We start from the raw sequence: 21,813 nt of genomic DNA on the forward strand, positions 1-21,813 counted from the left end.
ATGGGAATCGTGCACAATGCAACCTCCCAGCAAAAATAAAAGAAAAGTCTATGATAATGAAAACGTGCCAAAAGTTATTTCTCCACAAGATTACTGAATAATAATGACGCAAATGTTCTTGAGCTCCCACAAAACATCGTTAAATTGAAATAAAAGCGACTGAATCTTCGCTACAAAAATATTGAAAAATAATGACCCAATGTAAAATCGACACAAAAATTGAGAAATGAACATTCAATTGTAATTATTATCTTTTTTAAAAAGATTCTTTTGAGAACAAAATTATTATTGGGGCAATTCTTGAACAAATTAATTACAGTTAATATACATTACATTATCAGATGTGCGCAATGCTGCTTCATTACCTTATTTAATAAATATACCTCGTCCCGAATCTTGACCAGAGACCCATGTCGACGCCCGCCAACTCCTCACACAGAACTCCGACTGTCTCGCACGCGCTACTAGCACGAACGAACTACATGCTCTCGTGACTCACTACGTACAACAACTTTTTCGCAACTGCCCTGAACTCTCGCGCGGTCAAGCGCAGACTAGCCACGATAAATAACTCTCTGGTCAGAGATTCTGTCATGCCTCGCCATCGCTGCTACCGAGTACATACGCGTTCCAAATGCCATCAGCGAATCGTATCACTGATATACTTTCACCTTGACTTTTAATTCCACTCCTAAACCTTTCTTTTATTGCCATAATTGCTTCTTCGATGAATAGATTGAACAGCAGGGGTGAAGGACTATATCCCTGTCTTACACCCTTTCTAATTCGAGCACTTCGTTCTTGGTCGTCCACTCTTTATTATTCCGTCGTGACCCTTGGACATATTGTATATTACCCGTGTCTCCGTCTAGCTTACCCCAAATTTTCATCGAATTTTGAACATTTTTTACCATTTTAGATTTTCAAACGTCTTTACCGGGTCAACAAATCCTATGAAAGTGTCTTAATTTATCTTTAGCCTTGCTTCCATTATCAACCGCAACGTCAGTATTGCCTCTCTCATCCCTTTACCTTTCGTAAAGTCGAGGTGATCGTCATCAAACACTTCTAAAATATTCTTTTCCATTCTTCTGTATACTATTCTTGTCAGCAACTTGGATGCATGAGGTGTTAAGCTGATTGCACGATAATTCTCGCGACTGTCAGCTCTTGCAGTCTTCGGAATTGTGTAGACGATATTCTTCCGAAAGTCAAATGCTATGTCACCAGAATCACACATTGTACACAACAATGTGAACTGTCGTTTTGTTGCCGCTTCCCCCAATGATTTTAGAAGCTGTGGTGTAATGTTATCTAACCCTTCTGCCTTCTTAAGTTCTCCAAAGCTCTCTTAAATTCTGATTCTAGTACTGGATCCCCTGTCTCTTCTAAATCGACCCCTATTTCTGCTTCTGTTTCATCAGACACATCTTCACCTCATAGAGGTCTTCAATGTAATCTTTACCTATCCACTCTCTCCTCTGCATTCAACAGTGGAATTCTCATTGCGCTCTCAATTTTAGCACACTTGCTCTTAATTTCACCGAAGGCTGTTTTGACTTTCCTATATACTGAGTCACTCCATCCGACAATCATTTCTTTCCGATTTCTTCACATCTTTCATGCAGCCATTTCGTCGAAGCTTCCCTGCACTGTTTATTTACTTCATTCCTTAGCGACTTGTATTTCCGTAGTTCTGAATTTCCCTGAACATTTCTATACTTTCTTCTTTCATCGATCAGCTGAAGCATTTCTTTTGTTACCCATGGTTTCTTCGTAGTTACCTTCTTTGTACCAAGGCCTTTCTTTCCAACTTCTGTGATTGCCCGTTTTAGAGATGTTCATTGTTCTTCATTTGTACTACCTACTGAGGTTTTCCTCATTGCTGTATATATAGCCTTAAGAGAACTTCAAGCATATCATGTCATTCCTTAGTTCTTTCGTATCCCACTTCTTTGCATATTGCCGGCCGGAGTGGCCGAGCGGTTAAAGGCGCTACAGTCTGGAACCGCACGACCGCTACGGACGCAGGTTCGAATCCTGCCTCGGGCATGGATGTGTGTGATGTCCTTAGGTTAGTTAGGTTTAAGTAGTTCTAAGTTCTAGGGGACTTATGACCACAGCAGTTGAGTCCCATAGTGCTCAGAGCCATTTGAACCATTTTTTCTTTGCATATTGATTCTTCCTGACTAATTTCTTAAGCTTTAGCCTACTCTTCATCGCTACTACATTGTGATCCGAGTCTCTATTTGCTTTTGGGAACGCTTTGCAATCCAGTATCTGATTTCGAAATCTCTGACTGACCATGATGTAATCTAAATGAAATCTTCCCGTATCACCCGGCCTTTTTCAAGTTTATCTCCCCTGTTGTGATTGGTGAACAGAGTATTCGCTATTGCGAGTTGAAGTTTATTGCAGAACTCAATTAACCTTTTTTCTCTCTCATACGATGTCCCAAGCCCATATTCTCCTGTAACCTTTCATTCTACTCCTTCACCTACGACTGTGTTCCACTACCACGTGACTATTAGATTTTCATCTCCCTTTATGTAATGTACTGCAATATCAATAAAAAGCACTCCGTCTTCAGGCCACAAGTCGTCCATCGGGACCATCCGACCGCCGTGTCATCCTCAGTTGAAGATGCGGATAGGAGGGGCGTGTGGTCAGCACACCGCTCTCTCGGTCGTTATGATGGTTTTCTTTGACCGGAGCCGCTACTGTTCGGTCGAGTAGCTCCTCAATTGGCATCACGAGGCTGAGGGCACCCCGAAAAATGGCAACAACGCAGGGCGGCCTGGATGGTCACCCATCAAAGTGCCGGTCACACCCGACAGCGCTCAACTTCGGTGATCTCACGGGAACCGGTGTATCCACTGCGGCAAGGCCGTTGCCTACAATATCAATATCCGCACATACTTTCTCTCTCTCTTCATCTTCAGCTTGTGACGTCGGCATGTATACCTGAACTATCGTTGTCGGTGCTTGTTTGCTTTCGATTCTCAAAAGAACAACCCTATAGCTCAGTACTTGACAGTGCCACACTCTCTGCCCCACTTTGCTATTCATAAGGAATCCTGCCCCCGTTATACCATTTTCTGCTTCCGTTCATATTACCCTATTCTCCCAGACTCGTAGAAAGTTATCCTTTTTCTGGTTATTCAACCTTTTTCTGAAGGTCACCTTCCCCCTTGACAGTCCCCTGCCGGAGATCCGAATGGAGGACAATTCCGGAATCTCTTGTCAATGGAGAGATCATTTTGACACTTTTTCAGTTACAGGCCACCTGTCCTGTAGATTCACGTTACGTGTCTTTAATGAAGTGGTTTCCATTGCCTTCTGCGTCCTCATTCCGTTGATCTTTGCTGATTATTCCGCCTTTAGAGGAAGTTTCCCACCTCTAGGACAAGTGAGTGCCCAGGACACCGGTCCGCTTCTCCGCCCTCTTTGACAAGGCCGTTTGCAATATGTGGGTAATTTCTTATGCAGGAAGTCTACGGCCGTCAGTGCTGATTTAAGAAGTGGCGGGTTTAGAATCCAAGACCGAAACCGTTTTGATGGTTAATCAAAGACTCTACCCCTACACCACGGGTGCACACACAGGCAAACAATTTACTACAGTGTCGGAATACGTTAGTCACGTATTCAAGATAAAGATCTTTGCAAACTGGGTAAGTCAATAGCGCGTTGGTCGTGAAATGGCACACGAAACTATCACTCTAGGTTGCTGGGCAGTATGGCAGGTGACAGTCAGGCTGGTAACTCATTTCTGTCTGGGGCGCCTCCTGTCACGTTTTCGCTGGTTATCATAGCACAGCTCGGAGCGGGACTCATCACTGACGACAATTCCACAGAAATCAACCAGATTCCAAGCTGAAGACTTGTCTGGAGACGTTTCGGACAGTTTTTGGACACCAGACGGAGAGAAGGCTGCTATACGGCCCGACAGCCAGAAGGAATAATCTGGGGAGTCATTTCATTTCACGGCTGGACTCCTTTTATTGCCACCCGCCGAATCGTTACAGTACAGTGGTACGTCGACGATATTCTACGACTGCTGTTGCCTTTCATGGTAAATCGTCCTGGGTTTAGATTTCAGCAAGATAATGCTCGCCCTCACCCGGATAGAGGTTCTACTGCTTGTGTTCATGCTGGCTAAACCCTGTCTTGGCTAGCGAGTTCGACGAACCTCATCCCAATCGAGAAGGTTTAGTGACTTGTAGTCAGAGCCCTCCAACCATTTCGGGTTTCGACGGTCCAATGCGCCAATTGGACAGAATTTGGAACGATGTGGCTTAGGAGGACATACAAGAACTCGATCAATTAGTTACAAGCTGAATAACTGCTTACATAAGGGCCAGACGTGGACTTACCCAATTTGTGAACCTCTTTCTCTTGAATAAATAATTCAATGTTTCTGTCCTTGTAGTCATTTGTTTATCTGAACATGTACAGCACACATACCTGTTTCCGTCCCATTTGGGTCATTCCTTCGTGGTACGCCTTTTCTTCCTATTCTTCTTCTTCTTCTTCTTCTTCTTCTCAGAATGTATTATGTGGAGGAGTCTGAGGAACATACATGTAGGTCTTCCAGGAAATACGCGATTTAAGTGAGAACCCAATCACGTGAACGTTACACCAAATGGAAAATACTGTTAATTTAAGGAGGGGGGGGGGGGTCGTAGGACGTCAAATGGGCCGTCTTGGAGCAGGAGAGGCGCCACAGGACATTTTAATTTCCGCTGTCTATACTTTTACGAATAAATTAATAAAATTTTGTCAGCATGACCAGGAAGGATTCAGGATTCACAATAATAGCAGTGGAGGTTCAAAACAATTACAAAATAATTTTTTTTTACATGTGTAAGTTCATCATTTTTTCACTTCTATTGGCTGCGTTTGTTGCTATAGGTACACGTTTCTTCATAAGTAAGAGAGATTCTTCGATGAATTTTGCACAGCATACAAACCATACTTATAGGTGTATGAAACGCTAGAAATTATTTAATTTATGAAAAAATGAATGTGCTGTTACTTTTTAAACTTCATGCTTAGAAAAAAATGAAATTTTATAGTTAATTATCTCAATTTTTACCACAGTTTTTAATAGATTTGGAAAATTCTAGAGTTTCATGCATCTGTAAGTATGGTTTGTATGCTGTGCAAAATTCATCGAGGAATCTCCCTTCCTTATGAAGAAAAGTGTACCTATAGCAACAAATGCAGCCAATGGTAAGTGAACAAAAGGTGAAATACAAATGTAAAAAAATAAATTATTTTCTTATATCTTTGAACTTCCACCACTATAAGGGTAAATCCTGAATCCTTTCTGGTCATTCTGACAAAGTTTTACGAATTTATTTTTAAAAGTATAGACAGTGGAAATTGAAAATTCCTGTGGTGTCTCTCCTGCTCCAAGTCGTCCCGTTTGACGTCCTACCCCCCATAATGAAATCCGACTTCCTTATTTCTTGCCATGTCAAGAGAAGCGTCTAATCAAACATATAGTTAGTAAAAGAGGTTAGCTACTGGGCTGATAGCAGTTGCTTCTGCTCTACGTGCTATCTGCTTATGATTGCTCTGGAATAACTGGCGGAAATTATTCTTAAACGACTTTTCACCACAGCAGGGGGATGTCTCGCTCAAAGTGCAATAATAAGGCATAATCCATCATCTTCCTATGTTCTCTCATTAATTTCCCTCTTTGTTATTCGCTGTGGGACGGATTTACCATATTATCTACCATGGGAAAAGAGTAAATAGTGCGAGCCCATATCATCATTTGTTGATCATCAAAACCTAAGCAATGGAATGACACTCTTCCTTCTGAGAGACTTTACCACTTTCGCAAACAGTTAGGTTGTGTCAAAACAATTCAGCATGCAAGAAAGTCTGAGAGGTACATGAGGGAACTCTGACGGATTCCTCTCAATTCTTTTACGTTTTTGGTCCGAAACAGATAAACACCCACAGATTTTGTGTAATATTTTTACTAAAATAAACTGAGGCCCACGGAAGATGGCACATAAGTGTCGAAACATGTTTGGGTAAATAGAAATAAGAATAGGTTTTATTTTACAGAGGCAAAGTTTAAGAACTCAAACTGAAAAACAAAATAAAAATTTACATTTTTTAACGAAACAGTTTCGAGAATGAGATTTTCACTCTGCAGCGGAGTGTGCGCTGATATGAAACTTCCTGACAGATTAAAACTGTGTGCTGGACCGAGACTCGAACTCTGGACCTTTGCCTTTCGCGGGCAAGTGCTCTACCAAATGACCTACCCAAGCACCTCACACCTTCAATTCTGCAGTACATCGTGTCCTACCTTCCAAACTTCACAGAAGCTCTTCTGCGAACCTTGCAGAACTAGCACTCCTGGAAGAAAGGATATTGTGGAGACCTGGCCGAGGCACAGCCTGGGGGATGTTTCTAGAATAAGATTCTCACTCTGCAGCCGAGTGTGCGCTGATATGAAACTTCCTGACAGATTAAGTTGTGAGGACGGGTCCCGAGTCGTGCTTGGGTAGCTCAGTTGGGGGGGAGGGGGGGGGGGGAAGAAACGGGACCAAGCTACATGCTTGGGGTATACCATAATAGGCAACCCTCGAGAAGACGAGCGTTGAGTGCCGTCAATAAGCCGAGATATATCGCGCAGAGAATAGTGGAAACAAACAACCAAAAAAAACCTTTTTTACATATTAAAAAAAGTTAAAAAATCAAGAAAACAAAAAAGAAAAAACAACGAAACAAGATGAAAATAAAAGTTTTGCAGCAAAGAGTCATCGACAGGAATGAAACGTTTCCTTTGCTGCAGAAGCAAAGCACCTTGAACTTTCCACTGCAGTGACAACACGTTTTCTTTTCTTGATGCAGAAGAAGCATCCTTTGTGTTAAGCGTTCTTTTAACGGCATAGAAGCGAGCCCGAGGAGGCAGAAATCGGTGAGCGTAAGGATGGGTTGAAGGGGACGAAGGAGCCCTAAAATGTAAAAAAAAAAAAAAAATTAAATTAAGTTGGTATAGCACTTTCCCGCGAAAGGCAAAGGTCCCGAGTTCGAGTCTCAGTCCAGCACACAGTTTAAATCTGTCAGGAAGTTTCAGAACAGTTTCGGTTGTGAAATTGTATTTGGTAATAGCAATTACGTGTTTCGCCCTTGTAGGACATCATCAGGTTATGTAAAAATTACACGTAAAGAGTATTAAATGAGAATAATAAGCATCTGGGTGTGACAAATGGTCGTGAAATGTCTTATAAATGGTTTTTTTTTTTAATTTTGACGTAATCTATGTGGATTTTAAACTAGTATCTGTTATCGTCTGTCTTGCATATCTGAAGATGGTCCGTGACGGCCGAAACACTTAATTTCTTATCTAAATTCAGCGTGATAGAGCTGGAAAATAAACTTTTTTTAGAAGTTCTGTTTTGCTCTTCCCTTCCGTGTATCGGCTTGCAGATACTGTGGAAAACGAAGCTAACGCAAAAGTTTGTTCGATATAAATGTTTGCCCTATTACGCATCCTTATAAAAACATCCGAGAGACAGCTGCAATTTGGGGCGGGAAAAGGAGAGACGGCAGAGGAGGGGACGCTGAGGAATCCGCAGAACGCGAGCAATTCGGCGCCCGCAGGGCGCGGCGGGCGGGGCGGCGCCGCTGCAGGTGCCCCCTCCCCCTCCCCCGCCGGCCCCGCGGTGGGCGGCTGCCGGCCGGCGGCGCGCGCGCGCTGCCTCCGCCCGCCGCCGCACAGTGTCTTGCGGATCGGCGCCCCCGTCGGACGTGTCATGCGGATGCGGCCCTGCCGCCTCCTGCCGCCCAGCACCGACGCCAGCGACCGCCGCGCCGCACAGCTCCGCCCCCGCCACCTCCGCCGCTGCTGAGGCCGCCCACCGCCCGCCGCCAGCGCTCCTGAGGACGCGCACCGCAGACCGACCGACCGACCGGCCGCTAGCCCGCCCCACAAGGTGTGTGCCGCGCACCACGTGGCCTGCGAGTCGCGTGCCACGACCCATCTCCAGAGGCCTCCTGAGTGCTGCTAGCTCCTGGTGAATACCACTAGGAAACTGCCCGCATAAAAATCACAGTACTCATCCGACTCCCCAAAATTACCCATCAGGCCTCTCCTTCAACGAGTTATCGGACGAAGACACCATATTTACCCAGCAGGCCTCGAAATTCGTGGCCCGCACTCCTTTTTTTTTTTTTTTTTTCTCTGCATAGATCCTTTATGTCGTTTCCCTGTACACATCATTTATCTAATAGCGAAACTACAAAGAGGAAGTAGAAATTATCATTTGAAAGCACGTATAACGGGTTGAACGTGGAGAGCGATACACTTATTTCAATAATCTTCCCAAATGTCCCTTATTACTCGTCATTAGTGTCTAATGTAACCTATGCGGTGACAAAATGGGAGAACAATCATGCGTTAGCCGTGTATACGGCTCAAAGTAATGCTTCTATAAATAATTACACTGAACCTGTGTTTTTCAAGAAGACTGTGTAAGATTTAGCTCCTTGGTCAATTATGTGGTTTACAAAATGACGCAAATGGCAGTAATTCTAAGATTTTTACACATTTGGAAAATTCAAGTAGTACAAGATTCGGCTAAACTGACCTGAAGCTACGATTACTTGAAATATTATCTCATACAGCTGGCTTCAGAGTCGTTGGTAAATTTCAGGGCTTTGTTAGAGTGGCTCCTTTGATATAAAAGAAGTGTCCGCACTTTCTGCACCCACGAAACTATATTTCGCGGAACGAGAGTGACTGTAGGGCAGAAGAGATGTTAAAAGAAGAGCAAAAATTTACGTTTACCCTCAGCATTCCGTCCAGGAAGCAACCGGAATTAGAAAAATATCCAGATTTTTATGAGATATTTTCAAAGAAGCCAGATTGGCGCTCACTCTGATTTACAGAAATCGTGAAAACCTCTATGGCCACGCTCCTTCTAAACGTCCCACATCATTTGCTCCGAACAGAAACCGAAACTGTTTCCTGATATGCTTTCATATAGTCTTTACTTATAATACTAGAAGCCAAGATCGCTTTCTGTCGAACAGTTTATTTCATGACCAGTTTCGACAGTAACTAGCTGTCATCCAAAGGTTCTCATATCTACAGTGTAGGGTTAGAACAACGTTAATTTCGTAACGTGCGTGATCGTACAACAGTTATATACAAGTAACCATATTATCTGAATAACCAGAAAAATAACTACACGTTACTTTCGCAGACATACTAAGAACATGCTCTAATTACAACAGTACAGCTCCATGTAAGTTTGTCAAGTACGTAAAACTTAATAAATAAAATATCCACAGCACAGATAAGGAGTGAAGGAGCAAAAACAGGTACATTAGTAATGATGATGCGTCGACGGCAACTCAGAAATACTGAACCGATGCGTCTTAGAGTTCATGTCAAGTGGCTTCAACCTGGGCTCTAAAGTGGACCGGCAGTCATCTTGAGTTGCCATCGATGCGTCTTTACTGATGTACCAGCTTTTGCTCCTGTACTCTTTATTGGTGCTATGGTATTTTATTTAGTAAATTTTATGTATTTGACAAACCAGCATGGTGCTGTATTACATATTTTAATTGGAGCATGTTCTCAGTATGTCGACGAGACTGATGTATAGTTATATTTCTGGGTGCTGTGTACTTTTCGTTATTCAGATTATATGGTTCCTTGGGTATAATTGTTGTACAGGTAAGCATATTAGTAGTTAACGTTATTCTATCGCTAGATGTAGATCTGATAATATTTGGATGACAGCTAATTACTGTGGAAACGGTTAATGAAATAAATTATGTAATATCAAGTGATCTTACCTTTTAATATTATAAATTGCAACATTAGATCACCGCAACAACATTTGTGAATCATATTATCTCAGTCGCTGTATAAATGGTTTTCTATCCTGCATATTCACTTAACTGAAAGTCTTATTTTATAAGAGAAAATCTGCAGTACTTTTAGTCAAACATATTAGTCTAGGTCATATGAAGGATTTATACTCTGCCACGGATTGAAAGAATACCGAAAGGCAGAAATATTAAATCATTGCCACCAGTTAAAATATTAGCCTTGGAGACTTGATACGAAATTGTACAATCGTGCATCTTCAGAAGATACCTGATTGTTGATAAACAGCCACTAATTAATACACTGACCAGCAGCAAACAGCGTGATAAGGTTACTGGCAGCTATCAAATGCTTAGGAAGTCGCAAGAAACACTTTCTCTACTGGTGACTCTATGTAAAATTGCAATTTTTTAAAATAGAATTTTGCAGCGTTAAAAATAGAAAATAAGGCCGATTTCCACAATCTTCAATACTCTCACGCAATATTTACGGTATTTTAATGTCAAGCAAAATAACCGAGCGAAGGTCAGCAGTTGTTAAGGCACTGAAGAACTGTTCCAGAGGACTGGCGTTGGGATTTCCATCCACGCTACCTGGTACTGTGGTAGCCCTGATCACTTGATACGAAAATCCCTGCGTGCTTTCTCAGACAGTTGTCGATCATCGTTGTCAAAGTGATTCACTCATCCGTCTCTAATGGTCTAGAATTCCACAAGCCACACCTCTTTCTCCTTTCTTTTTTTGTTTTCCAAAATCTAACTTTTTTCGATGTTTGATAGAATCCTCTTAGTATGAGGCATGGAATCATTACGTCATTGCCCAGCAACACATACTTCCAGTTACGAAAATAGAAAGAAATACTAGAAATGAAGGAAGGAAATAAGGTGAAACTTGTTTTGGGGGCATACTAGTTCAAATATGAATTTGAATTACTTTCAGATCGCTGTTCACATGGACCGCACTTTATACGAAAACCGAGGAAATATCGTCCGAAGGACAGAGAGCAGCATTTTAACGTACATAAATGATTTAGGAGACAATCTGGGCTGCGCTCTTAAATTGTTTGCAGATGATGCTGTTATTTTCCATCTTGTAAAGTCATCAGATGATCAAAACGAGTTGCAAAATGATTTACACAAGATATCTATATGGTACAAAAAGTGGAAATTGACTCTAAATTACGGAAAGTGTGAAGGTATCCACATGATTACTAAAAGGAATCTGCTAAATTTCGGTTACAAGATAAATCACACAAATCTTAAGGCTGCAAATCAGAGAAATACTTAGGGATTATAATTAAGAATAACTGGAATAAGACTGCGATTTATTGCCACAACGCTTAGGAAATATAAGGAGTTGGCTAAAGAGACTGCTTACTCTACGCTTAAGAGATCGGAGGTCGCACGGAAAGATTTAAAGCTTCTTATCTCGCTCGCGTTGCTCATGACTGGAACGACTGAGAAGTAGCATGAAGGTGACGCGATGAACAGGCTGCCAGGCACATAAATGTGGACTGCAGAGTAATCGTGTGGATGAAAATGTAGATGGTAATGTCTTACAATCGCCCAAGTTTTAAAACATTAAGTGACAGGAGTATAACTCCTCCACGAAATTTTTTAACTAAAAGTACCAATTTTTTATAGTATTCGGTTCTAAAATGAAACTCACTGTGCTTTGTAGGCACCCAGAAAGCGATTAAAACGAGACCTCATAACCAACTGAGCTCGATATACTACACGTCGACCACTTGTGTCATACCTTAGTTCACCCACATCCATACTCCATCAGTCGCTTTAAGGTTAACGGTGTGTGAGTGTTTGTATGTATGCATGGATGTATATGTGTGTGCATGTGTGTTCGTACGTGCGTGGGTGGAGTGGCGATAACTGGGGTTCCACTACCACTTCCGTCCTTTTTGGATCCATTCGCGAACGGTGTTTGGAAATTACGACTGTCGACAAGTCTCCATACGAAACAGTTCTTTTCCATTTCACTCAATTTACGATTAGTTACGTATTTCCTCGACAAAGAAGGTTATTTGTGGTATTCAGAAGTAACAGCTATCTAATAAATAGTACTCAGTCATCTGAACAGAAATTATACAATGTTTCAGTTTCAATATGTTTCATCGCTTCTGCATGTATCTATCTTACGAAGCGCTACAATTTGGCTTGAAATGGGTTTCGGGTTATACTTGGAACAGCGCGCGTCTGGTGATCTAGTGATAAATTGTTTCCTGAACCCGAAAGGTCACGGTATCGAATCCTGGTAGGACTACGAAGATTCACAGTCTACCAGTAATCTAACCTTCACCTTTCAACGATGTGAGGAGTCGCTAGGAATATCACGCTGTTCGGGTTTCGCCTTAAACTGTTGGTCCCGTTTCTCCGTTTGGATAAATGGGGTAGGTTAGGGACACCCAAGTCGCTGCACTGACGTGCAGCTGAAAAACCTACACTCAGAAATTAAGCCACACGCATGTATTATTATTACTTGGAATATATCTATACGACTCTCTGGCAGACTATTTGCAAACTGCAGTCAGTCTGCAATAGAGATTACACACAGAATACTTGTACGGTCAAATTCAATACTTCAATATTTTCAAAGCGAATGGGACCAAAATTATCTCACACTAAAATGGCTCGTCGATCAAACACAATGAAGGGTGGTACGAGGGGCCACATGTTTGCCTGAATGACAAGAGAATGTAAAAGAAATGCTGGAAACTCTTTAACTAGTAGGCACTAGAAGAAAAAGTGATACATCTTGCGAGAAGCCGCTTAAAAAACTTCATGAACTATGTAAGTGCAATAACTGCAATATTCTTCAGTTTCGGCAGATAAAGACTGGATAAGAGTCAGTATCAATAGCTCTCACGGAGGTACACAATTATTGTTCTCGCGAATCATCCGTGAATACAAGGAAACGAAACTGTCATACAAGGTAAGATAAGAAGTACTCTCTCACCAGCCAACATAACCATAAAATCAGGATACCGATGGACTTATTTTGCACCTCCCCTTTACTGCGATGTGTCGTTGGAAAAATCAGGAAATTTTGCGTTGTTATGAGGTGTCTCGGTCGCTCAGGATTATGTTGGAAAAGGTCAGTAATCGTAACGGCGTTGGAAGACGACATAGATTGTGTCCTACAAGGAACTATGCAGCCACGCTTTTTGGTATTAATGAGAGATATTTTATTCGTAATGGACAGACCGAAAAGCGCGACTGTTTTGGTAACAGACAATAAAGTTGTAATAGGTAATGACGACACTGATTATTGACGATTTCACTCACTGAAGCCGCTTTGAGGTTTGACGCCCATCGTTAGTGTGTTATTTAAATTTATCTCGCAGTTACATATGCTAATTCAATATTTCAAACACTTGCGTACGATTACAACGACCTATAAACGCAAAAATAACGGTGCAAACTACTGAAATAGGACTCGTTTCCGAAAACCAGTTCGTAGAAAGACCGAGTGCGTGGCAGAACAAAAATACTATAGTTAAAGGGATTTAAGGACAGACAATGGTATGGAGGTTTGAATCAAGTACTCTTCAACAGAGTCCCAAATTTTTCGATATACATCGCCTTGAGTCTCTATGAGCCACAAAGCGGTCTACAATATCGCCATCATCTTTAACAACATCATCATTATCATCAGATGTTGAAAATGCACTGCAGAATTAAAACGTCCCCCAGCTCCCCAATGGCATGACATCCTATGTATTCAGGTTTCTCAGATTTTCGTTTGCACATGTCTTGTGGCAAGGATGACTGCTCTTGTGACTATGTGCAAACAGTTACTATTCCCGTCTTCTCTTCTGAATACCTTTTGACGTGGTAAGTAGAGTGCTGTAGGACGTGGCTAGATCCCTAGGTAACAGTCTTTGTTCCCAGCCGTTTGACTGATCACTAGCAGCCATTCGCGCATTACTCACTGTATTCCTCCTGTTAGCAGTGATAAGGCCGAAAGCCAGTAATACGAGTGCTAATAAAGTATATTTTGTGATGTTGAAGAACTGAGATCTCGATGCGAAAACTGTGTCAGATCGACTACGACCTTTTCTAATTTAGCGTGCACGTTTCAGAGTAATCGGCTCCTCTCAAGTTCCTCTAGAGACTATAGCTACTGAGGATTTTCTGATTTACTGTTCCGCAACATTAGTTTATGATGTGTCGACGTCTCAGGACGATTTAATCATGAAAGGAAAGTACAATTATCTGTACAGCTAGGCTGTAAAGCAAGCAACAGCAAACAGACGGACCAAGTTTTAGTGTTTGTTATACATACTAGAATAGGTTCTGGTGTTGTCGAAATAGGCTACCCGTTTTGTTTGAGCTGGTCTGTGATAATCGCTCTAAACACTCTCAGAAGCAAAGGTTTTCTAGATATAAAAAAGTATAATTATCGTCCTTTACTTTAGCAGGTAACTTGCGTCGGCTTTATTGCATCTTTAAGATCTCATGATGAATATAAAGCTGAAATTAAAATGTGACCAAGTCGTAATTGTTCAGTTGCTTTAGTTGTCAAGATCATGTCTATCATTCGAGGGTCAAAGTGACCCGATTTCGTGGCCTTTTATGTAAGTAATCGGCAAGCTACCTCACCAGTGAGTGGGGGAGTGTACCTCGTGTATCACTAACGTACATTCCGTCGCGTGTAGCCCATTCACGAATGCTGTGTATCAAGATCCACTGTCGGAAAGCCTCCATATTAGGCCGAATTCCTCACGTTATATCTTCAGGGTAATTTTTCGAGATGTATTTTGGCTCTTCGTGGAACGTCCGTTCTCGGAATTTTAAGAATAAGGCCTATGGTGCCTGCGCTACGTTATCGCGCTGATTAAATATTTACCGAATGTTGACCACATTTAAACTTTTCCGTGTCCTCGTTAACGTTGTGTGGCAGTGATTAATGCTGATGGAGACAAATAACTCTGTTAGGATTCTGATAGGTAGTTAACGGTTATCACTAGTTTCACTGACTGGTTATCAATGCTGTCGTTAAGAAAACAGAATATTTCATTTTTCTAGCAAGCACACTTGCTTTCGTTGAATGTAAGTTGCCAGCCTTTGACCCAACCGGTCAAGCGTAAAAGTAAGTATCCTCGGACTAGTGAAGTAACTTAAATCACTTAATAGAAGTAAGTCTTCTATTCCAGACTGTATACCAATTAGGTTCCTTTCGGAGTATGCTGATGCATTAGCTCCATACTTAACAATCATATGCAACTGCTCACTCGACGAAAGATCCGTACTCAAAGGCTGGAAAGTTGCACAGGTCACACCAATATTCAAGAAAGGTGGTAGGAGTAATTCACTAAATTACAGGCCCATGTCGTTAAAGTCGATACGCAGCAGGATTTTAGAACATATATTGTGTTCGAACATTATGAATTACCTCGAAGAAAACGACCTATTGACACAAAGTCAACATGGGTTTAGAAAATATCGTTCCTGTGAAGCACAACTAGCTCTTTAATCACATGAAGTGTTGAGTGCTATTGACAAGGGATTTGAGATCGATTCCGTATTTCTGGATTTCCGGAAGGCCATTGACACTGTACCACACAAGCGGCTCGTAGTGAAATTGCGTGCTTATGGAATACCGTCTCAGTTATATGACTGGATTTGTGATTTCCTGTCAGAGAGGCCACAGTTCGTAGTAATTGACGGAAAGTCATCGAGTAAAACAGAAGTGATTTCTGGCGTTCCCCAAGGTAGTGTTATAGGCCCTTAGCTGTTCCTTATCTATATAAACGATTTGGGGAACAATCTGAGCAGCCGTCTTCGGTTGTTTGCAGATGACGCTGTAGTTTATCGACTAATAAAGTCATCAGAAGATCAAAACAAACTGCAAAACGATTTAGAAAAAATATCTGAATGGTGCGAAAAGTGGCAGTCGATCTTAAATAACGAAAAGAGTGAGGTCATCCACATGAATGCTAAAAGGAACTCGTTAAACTTCGTTTACAAGATAAATCAGTCTAATCTAAAAGCCGTAAATTCAACTAAATACCTAGGTATTACAGCTACGAACAACTTAAATTGGATCACATAGAAAATGTTCTGGGGAAGGCTAACCAAAGACTGCGTTTTATTGGCAGGACACTTAGAAAATGTGACAGACTTACTAAGGAGACTGCCTACACTACGTTTGTCCGTCCTCTTTTAGAATACTGCTGCGCCGTGTGGGATCCTTACCAGATAGGACTGACGGAGTACATCGGAAAAGTTCAAAGAAAGGCAGCACGTTTTGTATTATCGCGAAATATGGGAGAGAGTGTCAAGAAATGATATAGGATTTGGGCTGGACATCATTAAGAGAAAGGCGTTCGTCGTTGCGAAGGAATCCTCTCACGAAATTCCAATCAACAACTTTCTCCTCCGAAAACGAAATTATTTTGGTGACACCGATCTGCATAGGGAGGAACGATCAGCAAGATAAAATAAGGGAAATCAGAGCTCGCACGGAAAGATATAGGTGTTCATTCTAGCTATACGAGATTGGAATAATAGAGAATTGTGAAAGTGGTTCGATGAACCCTCTGCCAGGCACTTAAATGTGATTTGCAGAGTATCCATGTAGATGTAGATGTAGATTATCTGCAGGTATTCGACATTTCGCTAGAATTTTCTGGTATTCGGACTTTCATGTATACAACAGTACCGTTCGTGATCGAGCTTACTGAGACGTCCGGAATAGCTGTCAGATCACTTATCATGAGCAATAATGGCCCCGTAACATCCCCCATGAGGAACATCCGAGACTACTTTCGCAACTTTTCCTTTCGAGAGTGGCGGGATGAGCTTCTCTTGCCAGGAAATTTACATTTTAGTAATACATTTGTTGTAATTTTTGTTCACTGGACAAGGTAGAATCATACTGAATTATGTCACCCTGAGATACCGAGTGAGGAGCCGTAGTGGATTCATTGTCGGGAGGAAGAACGGATGCTCAAATCCCCGTCTAGTGATCTCTTTAGGTGTTCTGTGATTTACCTGAACTTTAAACTAATGCCAATTCGAAGGGGACGCACAGTTTCCTTCCCAGTCCTTTCCCAATCCAAACTTGTGCTCCGCTCTTAATGATCTCGTTGCCAATGGGGCATTAAACTATACTTCATCTTTTATTTCTTTTCCTCTGTGAGCCAATGGATATGCCATAAGCCTGGATGCACCGATGCGGTGCCTTAGGATCAAACGCCCAAAATGAACCAATCCGAATTTCACAAGAGTCTTTGACGTACAACCAAGCCATCTTCTGTCGCAAGTTCTGTCACAGAGATCTCGGCTCGCTTAGATAGACTCACGTACGGAAATAGTCCTTTTTTTCCATGAGCATGTGTCACTTTGTTACCTCACCTTTCCTTTTTATTTAATTGTTCACCAGTTCAGTAACAAGATTACAGAGGTAAGATATGTGTTATAAAATGTACGTAAATGCAGCGAAGCCCAAATAGAATTTCTTGAAATTTTATGTCTTGGACTGCTGTGTAAGTAGCAGTGAAGTATTAGCTCATTTAGATATGGAATGGGGTGGGAGAAATGCGGTCGCACTGTTTTGGAACCACCTGAAAAATCAAAAGAATGTTTTCATAAAACTACGGAAAACTCACATAGGTAGGACGTGCATTTCAATTCAGATCCTTGCGAATACGAATTAAGTCCCTTAAAAATGCACCGCTTCACTCGGCTTGATATTCATATACGTGCCGGCCGCGGTGGTCTAGCGGTTCTAGTCGCGCAGTCCGGAACCGCTCGACTGCTACGGTCGCAGGTTCGGATCCTGCCTCGGGCATGGATGTGTGTGATGTCCTTAGGTTAGTTAGGTTTAAGTAGTTCTAAGTTCTAGGGGAGTGATGACCACAGATGTTAAGTCCCATAGAGCTCAGAGCCATGTTTTTACATATACGTTTTCTGTATAGAATACACGTCTAGCCCAGCTGTCGTCTCATCCGAATCACTGAATTTCGAATCTACGTATTTAAACAATCACATGGGAGAAGGTGTTCATTTTATAATTTCGATGTGCTACCTTTCTGTGTGGAAAAGCACCAATACAGAGACGAGGATATGTAACGCTAACACCTGACATAGTTGTGAACATTCTCACAAGAGTTTAACATCTCTGTCGTTAATGTTATGAATAACACGTTCAGATTTGATAAAAATTAACAAAGATTAAAAATAAAAGCTGACGAAAGCGGACCGCTATCTTTCTTAACTCAGAATCTACACCCATTGATCTCTGCTTATTCCATATATTCAGAGAATTCGGGAAATAGCATTTTCTCCTCTTTATTCAGCTGAGTGCTAGACACTGTCGTAAAAAACGTGTCATTAAACGCTCGGCGAAATGGTTATGTGATAACACCATAGATACAAATTTCGTAAAGCCCATCGAAGTATACTTCTCAAGACGATTCTAGCTGTCCTTCAAATTATCTAAGATATTGTATCCGGAGAACCCTTTCTCTATTAAATTAAAACGTTGACTCATATACCACGAGAACTTTTGTCTTGCATTTCAGAGGAAACACCGCTTCCTAGAAGGTACACTAAAATAGAGAAACGCAGATATTCAGTGCGCTTTGAAGGACGTATTCATTCACAGCCGGAGGTTAGTTCTATGATCCCATCTAGATCGACATCGAAAACACTTCACAGCAAGAAAAACCAGAATTGGGTTAACGTGCGAGAGAGAAATTGACAGCTACCATCCGAGCAGAGAATTAAAGAAAAGAACTAAAAAACTTAGCCAAGGCCAGCGGACGGGGAATCTGAATAGCAATCCAGTGTTCACACACTTCGTTACCTCTGTACGTGTAAGTATCTTTTGACACAGCATCAACTGAAGCAGCAGCGTAATTAACTATTAAAATTTTTATTTTTTACGCACCTGACATAGCGAAAGTATTTTGTGAATGCTGTGAAAATCTAATGCGGTTTGGCACACTGAGTGCAGTACTTTAGACATCTAACTGTAGGTACTGACTATGTTTCTCATGCTAGGACTCGAGAACCCAATGATGAAGAGTAAATCAATATTCGTGCAATAAATTATCTCACTTCAAAAATTGATTCAAACTCAGAGCAGTGTAGTACGAACGTCTGTTACAAAATTTGGCAGACTTTTGAACTAGAACAGTATACCAGGCACGGTCTGTAGTGATAGCAAAACTATAAAAGCGACATATATATATATATATATATATATATATATATATATATATATATATATATATATGTGTGTGTGTGTGTGTGTGTGTGTGTGTGTGTGTGTGTGTGTGCGTGCATTAAAGCGTTTAGTGCTATGCAAAACGTAAATGTCCGCTGTACGGATAGATGTTATTATCTGCTGATATTTAGCAATGATGGCTGCTTTCGAAACCTGTTATAACGGAAAGAGAAACGATGTACCCCACTCCCCACTCTCGCAATTTCTGTTTCATTATTTATTCAGTAATTACTCTATTGTTCTGTAAATTATTTACGAAAAATTAATTGTGGTGTTGAATTAGAAACGCCAGCACACGCAACCCATAATTACACTCGACAATAATAATAGTTTATAAACAATACTCGTATTCCTTATTATCAACCATTGATAAGCAGTTGTGTTTTTGTCGCAGTAATTGTGTCCCAACAGTTAAATATTATCAGGTCCTAATACCGATGAACTATTAAGTGGAGTGGGGCATAATAAGAAACTGATTTTACTAGGTGAAAATCGTATTAAAGTACCACACTGTTTATACTTAAATTAGGAAAGAATTAACTCCACGGTAGATCGTAGATCGGTTAGCAGATAATTAACTCCAAAGCTCCTTTTGATGGCTGAGGACTACGGAAGAGGAGCCACTCCATTCGTGTGAGTAGACCTGAAGTCTTTGCCAGCATATCCTGATAACCAGTAGTGGGAATCTAAGTTTGTTTTCTTGTTTTCTTTCCATAGGCTAGCTCATTTGTGATACCTAACTTTTATTTTAAATTTTTCGTTTGATATTGAACGTACTGGTAGCTGTACAGTGATTGAAATTCTGTAAATTTTTAAACGTATTATCTACAACATAACCCATTCTAGATAACATGCGAGTTTAACAAATATAGCAATAAAGAATAAGGTAACATGGATCAATTCCAAATTCTTGTAAGATGTAAAAACCGGCCGGCCGGGTGCCCGAGCGGTTCTAGGCGCTACAGTCTGGAACCGCGCGACTACTACGGTCGCAGGTTCGAATCCTGCCTCGGGCATGGATGTGTGTAGTGTTCTTAGTTAGGTTTAAGTAGTTCTAAGTTCTAGGGGACTGATGACCTGAGCAATTAAGTCCCATAGTACTCAGAGCCATTTGAACCATCGTTTTGTAAAAACCGTTTTCATTAGATTCCTTACCGTAATACACATTAAGGACCTGACGTTTACAAGTTCTACTAATGTTATGAATTAATTAACTTCGAGGTTAGTTGATTTGATAATATTAAGGAACAAATATTGAAGAGAAATAGTTAACATGAAATAATTTTTGTTTATGTACGTATCAGACGTGCGGCGCTTTGTCAGTATTTCTTATTATAAATCAGTTGCCAACATAAATGGACACATTAGTAGGTGCCCCATACCAAGGACAGCTGACTGATTTTTAGTGTTGTCAGCTTGACGGTGACCTAATTTATAAACTGACAGGTCAAATAAGCTTACACCTATAACACTAGGCAATGACGCATCCATAAATAAACTTTGAGCTACGTACCAGTATGTAACAATCGATAACATAATTTATCAGAAATATATAAAAAGTAATGTTATTTACGATAATTTATAGGAAGCACATGAGTACAATTAAACAATTACCACTATTTGGGACAGTTGTCGTTACTCTAGTAATCTTTGCAAGGAAGCGGGTACTAGAAAACAGAAGACTTAATATGTGCTAATGCATTCTCAGACACAGACACCAAAGAGCACAACAGTTTATAACGCATTAGCGCGATATCATATACGAAAATTGTATCATGTGTTACTGTAATGTTGAAGAGACAGTTATGTAATTAACCATATTTGGCGTGGTAATAACGCTAGTGTACGTTTGAATATTCACTGCCTGGTACTGAAGTAGAGTTCGTCTGTATTAATACATAAGCAAATATATGCCGAAATTTTCGAAACCCCGGTTGGCTGCAAACTCCGAACAATAGGAACAGACGAAGTTTCTTCGGGTTCCCTTCTCCCCTCTCCGTCCCCCCCCCCTCCCTCCATCCAGGCTCACCTCTCCTGCCATTGAGTTATTGTGGGGGAATTCAACATGAATTATTGTCAAGTCAAATCCAAGTAAGACAAGGGAGTTCCTAAGTTATTTAAACGAACTTCACTTCCGGACCAAATGTTCGCTCTGCTTACTAAGCAACTAGGTAATTTGCAGATTTCTTATTTAAATGCATGACTGCACTATGAGTCTAAATGAGTCATTGTAATATACACCTCGTTATACTCTGCAGTCGGACGTGATCTTTTCCATGTGATCATTGTTTCTGTATTAACTAAAAAGCGTCTGTCCTTCGGGCAGTTCAAAGTAATGTATGAAGTCAACATCAATATGTTCCTCTTCTTTTAATTCCTCTTTATCACGGCTAGTTATAATATTATAATTGCCACCTTAACTAACGTTCAGTTGACCACACAGATTTTTCTGCCCTCTCGATGAGTAATTTCAGCACGGGTAGTCTGTGCGTTTCATTAAGGTTATGAGATTTTAGTACGGCATGATTAAATGTGAATGACAATTGTTTTATAATTTGTTCACTTTTGTGTATAATACTTAAGTGCTCACTTGTATTGTCGTATACGTCCACGAACGTGTTATTTATTTTAGTTCAATATTCCAAAGTAATGGAACACCTGAAATCACTAAATTGGCTAACTGTTTACTTTATTTTAAG

This window comes from Schistocerca americana, chromosome 3, assembly GCF_021461395.2.
Source record: "Schistocerca americana isolate TAMUIC-IGC-003095 chromosome 3, iqSchAmer2.1, whole genome shotgun sequence".
NCBI lineage: Eukaryota > Metazoa > Arthropoda > Insecta > Orthoptera > Acrididae > Schistocerca > Schistocerca americana.